This window comes from Coffea eugenioides, chromosome 11, assembly GCF_003713205.1.
Source record: "Coffea eugenioides isolate CCC68of chromosome 11, Ceug_1.0, whole genome shotgun sequence".
Classification (NCBI taxonomy): domain Eukaryota; kingdom Viridiplantae; phylum Streptophyta; class Magnoliopsida; order Gentianales; family Rubiaceae; genus Coffea; species Coffea eugenioides.
The window spans coordinates 26,682,031-26,693,768 of record NC_040045.1 but is presented as its reverse complement, the minus strand read 5'-3'; positions in this window follow the sequence as shown (position 1 = coordinate 26,693,768).

The following is an 11,738-nucleotide window of genomic DNA, read 5'->3' as shown; positions in this document are numbered from 1 at the left end:
ATAGAAACTTGAGAAGTCACAACAAATGCTAAAAGAAGTGGTGCAAGGAAAAGAAAAAAAAAAGAGAAAAGAAACTCTCGAGAAATCCACCTATGGTTTCTCCTACGGTTTGTGGGCAGCAACTTCATTTTGCGGAGAAAATCAAATAAATACTTGTTCTGCCCAATCCCTGGGAGAATCCCTTGAGGGATTTGTCCAAGGGATTCTTGGCAGTTGCAAGCTACCAACTTGCATGTTTTTTGCTTCTTTCTTTATCTTTGATAAGACAAAAAGAGACAACTTGTACTAACTTAGAGCTTCTAAAAGCTTCTCTTTTTGACCTTTTGTCTCCAATAATGCAAGTCCAAGAACATATACTACCTAGTTCTTCTAGTTTGGGTAGTAGTTAGAGAGTTTTAGTTCAAGTTAACTTGAGAGAAGAGAGAGAGTTTGGAGAAGAAAAAGAACAACCAAAGGGTTGTGTCTTGCCCTTTGAGGCAAGACACGAGCCCTTAACAAATGTAACTCTCTTTATTTTCTCTTGTTTTAGTATAGGTTAGTGTAGGATAATCTAGTTATTGTTATCCATTCTTGTATTGGCTCAACAAGGAGACCAAGAGAGATAAAGAAAGAGAGGCTCAAGAAGCCCTAGTGACAAAGGGTTTTCTTCTCTTCACTTCTTTTATCATTGTATTGAACTATAAGTTTGTTGATGCAAGATTTGGATATTGTGTTTGCGATGTTCTTTTAAGTTAATACCTTGGGTATTTGGCTGAACTTTCTATAATTATTTGGTGTTGATTTCTTGGCCAATTGATACTATTATCTTGTTTGAATTATTAAGCACTTTTGCTCTTATAATCATGATTAACTGGCCATTGATTATGATCATTTAAAGATGTTAGATTTACAATGAAAATTAGAATTTGATACAAGTTCATAGAAGTGTTAAACCTATGGAGTACACTTACGAAAGTAGAGGCACAACTTTGTGACTTTTGTGGTTTTGTTTCATGTAATTTCATAGAAGTTAATGAACGTGTAGTTGATTTCATGTCCATGAAAGTAGGTATGAGTTAACTATAGGTATAATTGGTACACCGACGAAAGCAGGTATCACATATATTAGGAAATTACGCCATAATTTAGTCGAAATTTTGGTACTCATTTGGTTAGGGAGTTGCACTAGCATGAATAGGTAGAGATTCCATTACCCAAGGAGCTTTATTTGTATTTATCTATCCATCTATAGTTTAGTTTATTTGTTTTAATTTAATGATAGTCTAAATAATAAAGAAGTTTTAATAGTACCGGTAGTTGCCCGTCTACCTTGAGGGATCGACTTTTAATACCTATACTCATTCACGACACGTATACTTGCGAAAAATCGTGTGTGGGATATTTAGAAATTTATAAATGTAAAATTTGACCGTGGATTGAGTTTAATTGTTATATACATACACCGCATTCATCAGTAACATCATAGGAATTGTAAGTTAATGAAAATAAACTCAAGCATCAAAACATTATCTAGCGGAACACAGAAAACATGTCTTCTCGAAATTGGGGAACTGATGAAGAGTCAACAAAAGATGTCAAAACATAATCTGTTCTGGCAAAAATCAAATTCAATGAAACTCCACAAGCAGAAAACAACTTTACATTTAAGGATGAAGTCCTAAAACATGTAAGTTTGCTTGTTAAAGTTCATCAAGTAATTTGACAAATCAACAATTTATTCACAACAAGTGTTATTACAGTTGCTTAGGTGAAATGATACAACTATGAAAACATATGTTGAGTTTGTTTTTGTATCCCACATCAAAAGTTTTACAAAAAAAAAAAAAAAATCTCCTCTTTGTGGTTATAAATATAGTGGGCTTAAATAGGTTTATGGGTGCTAAGGGTACTAGTCCAAGTACCGTATGTACCAGTTTAAGAGAGTTTTAGGGGGCCATTTAAGAGGAGTTAGTATTAAACCAAAAGACCATATTATGGGTTTTTGGACCATTAAGCAATTTATGTTATTTAATCTCTTTTGTGTTTTCAGTTTTAGGTGCCTTTTTGGGCCTTAAAATTATTTCCTAGGTATTGTACTCCTTTTCTGTTGTAATAAATCTACTATCCCTTCGTCCATGGACATAAGTCAATTCGACCGAACCACATAAAATTCTGTATCTCTCTATTTGATTTATTTGGTTTGTTATTGTCTTTATTGGGTTTCCAAGAATCATATTATTTTCACTGGTCAATTTTTTAGGACTATATCTAACAAATTGGTATCAGAGTTTCAGGTTTTGGTTCTTGATGACAATAACAAACTATCAATATCAATTTTGGGTGCTACAAAAAGTGAAGAAAAAAAATTTCCATTGGAGTTCAGTTGGATTTTGAAGAAGAGCTATTTGACCCATTGGAACTTGTTGAGAGTTTTGAGATGAAGGTGGAGTAAGATTACTATATTCATGATTTTTAACCTATTGGAATTTGTTGAATCTTTTGTTAGTTTTGACCCGTTGGAACCTATTAAGCCTTTTGTATCTTGGTTCATTGGTGGCTCGTTGGGATCCGTTGGAATTTTTATGAAGAAGGTGGGACTTGTTTGTTATTTGTCTGCTATTTCGATGTTGAATACACGTCAAGGTGGAGAGTTATTGAATTTGTCTTTGTATCGCACATCGAAAGTTTTACCAAGAAATGTCTCCTCTTGGTGGTTGTAAATAGTGGGTTTAAGTGAGTTTATGTGTGCTAAAGGCACCAGTCCAAGTACTATATGCACCAATCCAAGAGAATTTTAGGGAGCCTACGGCCCAATTTGAGAGGAGTTTTGGTTAGGCATCAAACCAAAAGAGCAAGTTATGGGACTTTGGACTGTTAAGTAATTTGTGTTATTTAGACTCTTTTGTGTTTTCAATTTTAGGTGCCTTTTGGGTTTTGAAATTATTTTCTAAGTTTTGTATTCTCTCTTGTATACTCTCTTTATATTATAATACAACCGCTACCCCTTCGCCCGTGGTCGTAGGTCAATTCGAACGAATCACATAAAATTCTATGTCCCTCTGTTTGATTTATTTTTTTTGTTATTGTTTTTATTAGGTTGTCAAGAACCATATTATTCTCGCTGATCAATTTTCTAGAACTAGACCTAACAACATATTCTATCAGTTCAAAAATAAACAAGAGCACCTAGCATGAACATTGCATTCAATTTTAATCCAATTACTCTAATGCTGGCATGGGAAGGAACAATGCCTGGTGACTTCATACCCATAACTTCAGTAAGAATAGCTCTAGTGTTTCTAGCTCGATAGAGAATGTTGTATTCTAGATGTGGGCTTTCCTCGGATCATATTTTCCACTTGAAGAAGTGAAAACATGAGAGCAGATAAAAACTTCAAAATTTCCATTATTTAGCACATTATAACCCTTTTTTCTATTTACTTTTTAAGTACATTTGGTCAATTGTTTCATCCTAGATTGCAAATACCAAAATTACTGTAGCTTGCCATCAAAGGTTGATGGATTACCTTCTGAATTAGTCCTCCAAAGGGAAGGGTAAGGACCAATTTGGCAGATTTCTATTTCAAAGCAGGAAAATCTGCTCAATATGCACAATAAAAAAGCACACAATAAAAAAGAAAAGAGCTTAAAATTGTTGGGCCACATGGACCATCAACAGTTGGCGGTACGGCCATAAAGTGTTGCCCGTATGGCCGAATGGGTCATAAAATCATTACATAATTGAGTGAGGCACGTGCGTTCATTATTTTGAGCAAATGGCCAGGATAAGTGAAGTTTCAAATGTTGGTCAGGATCCATCTTAGTGACAATTTTAAACCACATTTTTCTTCCAATTTTTCTTTTCCTAAATATAGATAGGATGTTCACCCATAAACAGAACTTCAAAGGTAGGTCTCACAGATGGTAGTTAAAGGAGCTTAAACCTCTTGAACAAGGTAACGGTAAAACTCAAAAAATGCAATTTAATTTTTTCAATTTTCAGATTTTAATTTTCAAATTTTAATTTTATCAAATACACCCTAACTTTTTACCCTCCTTTCCTTCTCATTCCTTGTGTTAGAAGACATGTAGGAGGTTAAGTACCAATATGACAAAGTTCTATATCACCCACACATGAAACTGCATCACTCGCTGAACACGGAACCAGTCATATCACAACACGGAAATGAATAAATGGTAAGAATAGAAAGAGCATTTGGACTAATTGATATAATAGTAGTCGTTAGTAACAGCATAGAAATTGTAAGTTAATGAAAGTGAACTCAAGCAATAAAGCATTATCTAGTGGAACACAGAAGATTATCCAAGTCAGAAATTTCACACTTGGTGAAAACATTTTAGTAAACATTTTCTTCATGACTTGAAGGTGTTCATTCATATAACGCTTTCGTGTGGCATTTATGAGATTAAAATGGCCACCTTTTGTCTTGTTATAAAGCTTTGGATTTGATTAGTCAAGTCCTAAAATGTACAACGGTTAAAATGGATGGAAAAGTGAAATGGGTAAATTTTAGGTATGAAAGGTGCCCAGATTTCTGCTACACATGCGGTAAAATAGGACATAGTGAAAGGAATTGCACAGCTTGTATACAAGTGGAGAAAGGTCAGGTGGATAACCAATTTGGGCCATGGCTTAGGGCAGGAGGGGGGAAGATGTCACCTCAGAAAGAATTGAGAGGCAGACAGCCAGTCAATACATCTCCTAACAAACAGCGTTGGGGATTCAAAGATGGGGAACTGGTGCCAAGGACAGGAGGAGGGAAACTGATGGAAAAAGAGCAACAAGGTATCAAAGACACAGGAGATAAGGAGTTTGGACTAAATGTGGCAGGTAGTCAGGGGGGAACTAACCTGGTTACAAAAGAACAAGAAAGAGAAAGCGAAAAAGCAAAAGAAAAAGGAAAGATGTTAGAAATGGAGGAGAGCAGGAATGTAAGGATAGTAAGAGTGGAACAGGCTACGAAAGATGGGGATGGGATGTTCTGTGCAGAAAACTTGAACATGGTTCTAGAGAATCCTGGGGAACAACTTTTACAGCATTCAAAAACTGAGAGTATGCAAGTAGAAGAACAGTTGGAAAATGTGGGGGACACAAGCAATCAGAAGACATCTACAAGGACAAGGAAACAAGCCAAAACTCCAGTCACAAGGAGGAAACCTCTGAAACAGATACAAAACCTCTTGGTTAATAAAGAACCTGCAGGGAAAAGGAAGTTTCATTTAGTAGATGAAGACATGGTGGATGTTGATATGGTTGAGGTTACTGGAAAGAAAGGAAGAATGGAGATAGGTCAAAAAAGCTGTGTAATGCAAGGTGAGGGGGAAGTGACCAGCCCAACTTGGTCACCCATGAATAAATGAAAGCTCTGGTGTGGAATTGTTAAGGTGCTGGGAGCCCCTTGACAATTCCCCAGTTGAGGGAGGCTTGCAACCTCCTCTCCCCAAAATGGTGTTCTTGTGTGAAACCAAAAACAGAAAAATTTTCATGGAAAAACTACAAAAACAGCTGAGGTTTGAGGAAAGTGTGGTGGTGGAATCAATGAATAAAGCAGGAGGGATGGCGGTAATGTGGAACAATGATGTGCAGGTACTAGATGTGGTTACTACTGCCTTCACAGTAGAAGTCCATATCATGGACTCTGAGGCTAATGTGGACTGGTGGTTCATAGGAATTTATGCTAGCACTAATGATCAAATTAAGAGGAATCAATGGAAGGTGATTGAGAGAAGGAAGGTGCTATGGGGACAAAGGTGGCTGATTTCAGGAGACTTCAATGATATTATATCCAATGACGAAAAATGGGGGGGCATAAGAAGAGAGGAAGGTTCTTTTAGGGACTTTAGACTTTTTATCCATCAAAATGGTCTCATAGATTTGGGTTTTGAAGGTAAACCGTGGACATGGAGTAACCAATGGACTCAAGAAGGAGAAATTAGACAAAGACTTGATAGAGTACTAGGAAGCAGTGCCTGGAGCCAACAATTTCACAGAGCTACAGTCAAACACATTGAAAATTTTGGCTCAGACCATAGTATGATCTTACTGGATTCTAACCCTCTGCGAGGAAGAAAGAAAAAAAGATTCATATTCGATAGAAGGTGGCTGAAAAAAGAAGGTTTGGAAAAAGTAGTGAAACAGGCTTGGAATAGGTTTCAAAGTGGATCAAGAATGTACAAAGTGCATAGGAAAATTGCAACATGTAGAGTTGAAATCCTCAAATGGAGGAACCAGTTTCAAGGAAATGCAAGGAAGAATATTGACAAGGTAAAAAAGCAACTGGAGGAACTGAAAGACATTGACTGCCAAGACAAAAAGAGGAGAAACAAGATGCTAAAAAGGCAACTGAAGGATGCGTATGATGAAGAAGAGATTTTTTGGAGTCAGAAATCTAGAGTTCAGTGGCTTAAGGAGGGAGATAGGAATACACATTTCTTCCACTCTAGTGTGAAGGGTAGAAGAAAGAGAAACAAGCTTCACAGACTACTAAGAGAGAACAGGGACTGGACAAACTCAGAAGAGGAGATAGGAGAAGAAGTGGTGAGTCATTACAAAGACCTCTTCTGTAGTAAAGGGACTGAACAGCTAGACATGGTTCTAGAAGGAATATCACAGACCATCACTGACCAAATGAACCTTAGACTTACTGAACCTGTTAGGGAGGTAGAAATCAAAGAAGCTTTGTTCTCCATGAACCCAACAAAAGCTCCAGGCCCTGATGGCATGACACCAAACTTTTTCCAGAAATTTTGGAATATCCTCAAAACAGATGTAATTCAAGCCATCAAAAGCTTTTTCCATTCTGGTCATATGCTCAAAGCTGTTAATCATACCATCATATCCCTGATACCTAAGGTAGAAAACCCCACTGATATAAAGCAGTTCAGACCCATAAGTCTTTGCAATGTCATTTACAAAATCATATCCAAAATTCTTGCAAACAGATTGAAAAAAGTGCTGGATAATTGCATCAGTAAAAACCAGGCAGCTTTTGTGCCTGGAAGACAATTTTTGGATAATGTTATAGTCTCTCACGAGTACTTGCACTACCTCAAAAAGAAAAGGCAGGGATCTCAAGGTTTCATGGCTTTAAAGTTAGATATGTCAAAAGCCTATGACAGGGTGGAGTGGGGATATTTGAAGGCAATGATAATCAAAATGGGATTCTGTGAAAAATGGATCAATTGGATCATGGAGTGCATCACAACAGCTACCTTCTCTTTCAATATAAATGGGGAAGCAAGAGGATATGTGATACCTTCTAGGGGAATTAGGCAAGGTGACCCCTTATCACCGTACCTATTCTTACTAGTCTCAGAAGGGTTCTCCAATCTGTTGGCTCAAGCTAAGAGTAACCAGAAGCTGACAGGAATGAAAATTAGCCGAAGTGGACCATCAATCAGTCACCTTTTCTTTGCAGATGACTCCCTGATTTTTTGCAAAGCTGATACAAGTCAAGCTGAAGAGGTGCTGAGGATATTGGAAAAATATGAAAAAGGCTCTAGACAAATGATAAACATGGAAAAGTCTTTAGTTTTCTTTAGCAAGAATGTGGCACAGGAAGATCAAAAAGAAATCTGCAACAGACTAGGAAATATAAGGAGGGTGCATCAAGGAAAGTATTTGGGGTTGCCAATGGTCATAACCAGAACTAAGGAACAAATCTTTGGCTATATCAGAGACAAATGCCAAAAAACTGTCTCTAATTGGTGCAACAAGAAGCTTAGCCAAGCAGGAAAAGAGGTGTTACTGAAAACAATTACTATGGCTATGCCAACCTATGCAATGTCTTGCTTCAAGCTTCCAGTGAAATTGTGTAAGGATATACATGCCTTAATGGCAAGATTCTGGTGAGAAGGGGATAATGAAAAAAGGAAAGTACACTAGTGCTCATGGAAAAGATGGCAGCTGGGAAGAACCAAGGAGGATTAGGATTCAAAGACTTACAAGCTTTCAATAAAGCCTTGCTGGGTAAACAAATCTGGAGGCTCCTCACGAGTCCAAACCTGCTGATGAGCAAGGTGATGAAAGTAAAGTACTATCAGAAGGAGTCACCTTTGAGCTGTGAAGTAAAAGGCAATTCATCCTGGATATGGAAAAGCATGATGGGAGCCAGGGAGGAGGTTAAGAGAGGAGTAAGGAAGAGGATTGGAAATAGAAAAGGGACCAGAATTTGGGAGGATGCTTGGATCCAGGATGGCAAGGAAGGCAAGCTAGAGTCCCCTAAACCCATAGGGTTTCTGATTAGCAAAGTGAGTGAACTGATATCTAATTTTAGATGGAATTCACCACTTGTTTTCAGGACTTTTAACGCAAGAGAAGCTAGACAGATACTTAACATCCCTGTAAGCCTAACTGGTCGACCTGAGTGCTACTCCTGGAGTTATAGTACCAATGGTCAATACACAGTTAGATCAGCATATGAGGCAATTACAAGAGAGGGTAAGCAGCAGGAAACAAACAGGAGAGTGAAGGGGGAGAGAAGCTGGGAAGGAGGAAGTGAAAAAGTCTAGAAACAGCTATGGAAGTTGAAGATAAAGCATAAACAAAAGCTGTTTATATGGAAAAGTCTGAACCAAGCCTTGCCGGGTAGGGAAGCAATATACAAACGAATAGGCAAAGGTGACATGATTTGCAAGCTGTGTGGAGAAAGTAGTGAGACAGTTGAACACATCTTTTTTCATTGCACAAAGGCTCAAATGATATGGCAGATGGCACCCCTCCAGTGGGATGGAATTAAGGAACACACTGCTGATTTCAGAAGATGGTGGAATATGTTAATGGAGGCACAGACCAGACGGGAGGGACTGGAACATATAGCTCAAACAGTGGAAATACTCTGGTAGATTTGGAAAGCTAGGAATGAAGCTGAATTCAAAGAGAAGGATAGACATCCAATGGAAGTTATTAGGAAAGCAATTAAGGATTGGGAGGAGTATCAACAAACGCAATGAGCATCTCAGAAACAGAAGCAGCACAAGAAGACGAGGAAAGGGTGAGGGAGGAGGATAATTTGCTAAACATTAGTGTTGAGGTGGGACAACATGTAGAAGGCCAAAACATGGGAATTGGAGTTACAGCAGAAAATAACATGAGCCAAAAATGTGCAGCTTGGATACTGAAGGAGAGAAGTACTGGTTCAGCTGTGTTGGACAACTTTTTGGCCATCAAACTGGCACTCTGCAAGCTAAACGAGAAAGGGTGGCAACATATCAAGATCCAAACGCCATGCACTCAGATTCTGAATATGCTACGACATCAAGCTACTAGCAACTCAAGGCTGGCAACTCACCTGGAGGATATTAGAGATCTTAGCTCAATGTTTAGGAAATGCTCATTTGATAGCCTACCTGTTGAAGTGAATAGGCTCAGTGAAAAACTGAGTAAGCTAGCTATGCGTATACTTTAATGAGGAACTCTATGCTCCTCAGTGGTTTAGTCCACTTTTGTAAAGTCTAAGCTTGAGCCCTTGCTCATATAATGTGTTTGTTCTCATTAATTTTATGAATAAAATCTCTATCGTTTCTGGAAAAAAAAAAGTCCTAAAATGTACAAATGAGAAACATCTAACGATCATCTACCGTTGAATTCTTTTATTGTTCGCTACCTAATCCATTTTGGTATTTGGAACCACGTGAAGAAGACCGTCGAGCCACCCTTGGAGGTTCCTTAGAATTTGTCAACTTGTTTAAAGTAAAGGTACATGGTTTATACATCCGATTGAAACTTAATTTACTATTTTTGCTTATATTCAGATTTATTATCCCATTTGCATTTTTAGACACATTTTAGATTTAGTTTCACCTTTCTTAATAAACAATACCTACGACTCCTTTTGACCTACTTGCTGAAGGACCTTATAAAGACATGTTGTCTCGATTAATTCTCACATCTTTATGTATCTATGTCTTGCTTGATCTACTTTCTGTCATTATTGCACAGATTATTATCCTTTTCATTCAAATAAAGCCTATAAAAGATATGCCCCGTACTTGATAAATGGATATCAGGCAAGGCCGACAGGTGATTTTGGAGCTAAATAAATATGGTTAATAAAGATCTTGAATTTTATGATTGCTTGACAAAAGCATCATGTTGGTTTCTTGTCTGATCGACAAATGCAGACTCCAACAAGTCACGCCTTAATTAAAACAGGAAAGAAGATGATAATGTCATTCTATAATTTAATCCTTAATCAGAAAATCCAATAAAACGTCCGCCCAACTCTTATCAAAATAATAATAAGTATTAACTATTACAATTTCCTAACAACTTAAGCTATATATTTGCATGTAGCTAATTTTACAAATCACTGTATAAAAATAATAGAACCCCAAGTGTCCAATTCTTTGTCCACAAGGAGTGGAATTTTGAAGAGGAAATGCGCAAATTTATACGCAGTGAGGGATTTTGCTCTAAATACCTGATCTCTACTACTTTAAACGAACTCCTTTTAGTGGCATAAAGCAATGAAAGATTAGATAGAATGAGCATTCATTAGTTAGATGTTGAACTTGAAAGATGACCATTTTGGTCACAACGTTTAGAAGTCCTGGTTCTAATCTTCCTTCCCCTTTCTTTCTTAAATCTATCCTTTCGCTGCTTAAAAAAGTATGAAAACAAAAAAAAAAACTTGCAAGATGACCAGCACATTATACTTCCTTTGGGAGCTAACCATGTGTTTAATATTTTCAAAGTGCCAATTTGGCAATTGAGCAGGTTGAGCAGTTTTTGGGTTGATTAGTGCTCGGTTTTCATTTGGATGGATTATATCCATCCCGCTCAATGACAAATTAGGTTGATGTTAGATTGTGTTATACTAGGTCAATTCAAACCCATGACCGAATTATAATCCAACATATTATTTCATATATTTTGATACATAATATTCTCTCACACACATTTACAGATATAAAATGATTTTTTTTTTTTTTTACATATATAAACACAGTTTCACATGCATAAACATATTTTCATATACCAAAATACTTTCACACATACAAATACACACACACTTCTTAAGTTCCCTGGATGGTAACACATCATTTTCACACATGCATACACACTAAAACATACACTAACATACTTTAACATAGACAAACATACACATGCTAACTTTTTACACTACTTGGATGGACAAATTAAGTACAGAAAATCCTTTTGAAAAAGCAAATCAAATCATGTAAAAATGCAATTAAAGGAATCACCAAATTGAACTCAAGAATTGTAGAATTCAAGTAAATGGAGTCAACAGATGTTTTTCTTTTCATTGAGCAACATCTAAATCGATTCTGGACAGTAAAGACATTTTTTTCTAGTTCATGAAACAGAGGTTACGCACATTTTACGCACATTTTGTGGCCCGAAAAGGATAGAATTGCAAAATACAATTTACTTTTACCAAGTTATAGTGTTGACAGCTGTTCCAATGCCTGGGACACACCCAATCAATTTGTATGCACCCTGGAGCAACGCATGTACAAAAAATCAACACAAGTAAATTATTTGAGCCACAAAATATTGAAATTGGAATTGGATCCGAACTGCCAATTTTCTCAAATCATTCACAAGGGGTGACCATTTTGCAAAATATGCTAAATATTATGCTATGAAAACTCCAATTACTATAAAAAAAAATGCTATTAGTGGCACTGGCTCTTCAAGCAATCCCCAAAGTTTGATGGATTATTTCTTCCAGTGATGGCGGGCAAGTAAATAACTAATTAGTAGTAGTCACCCA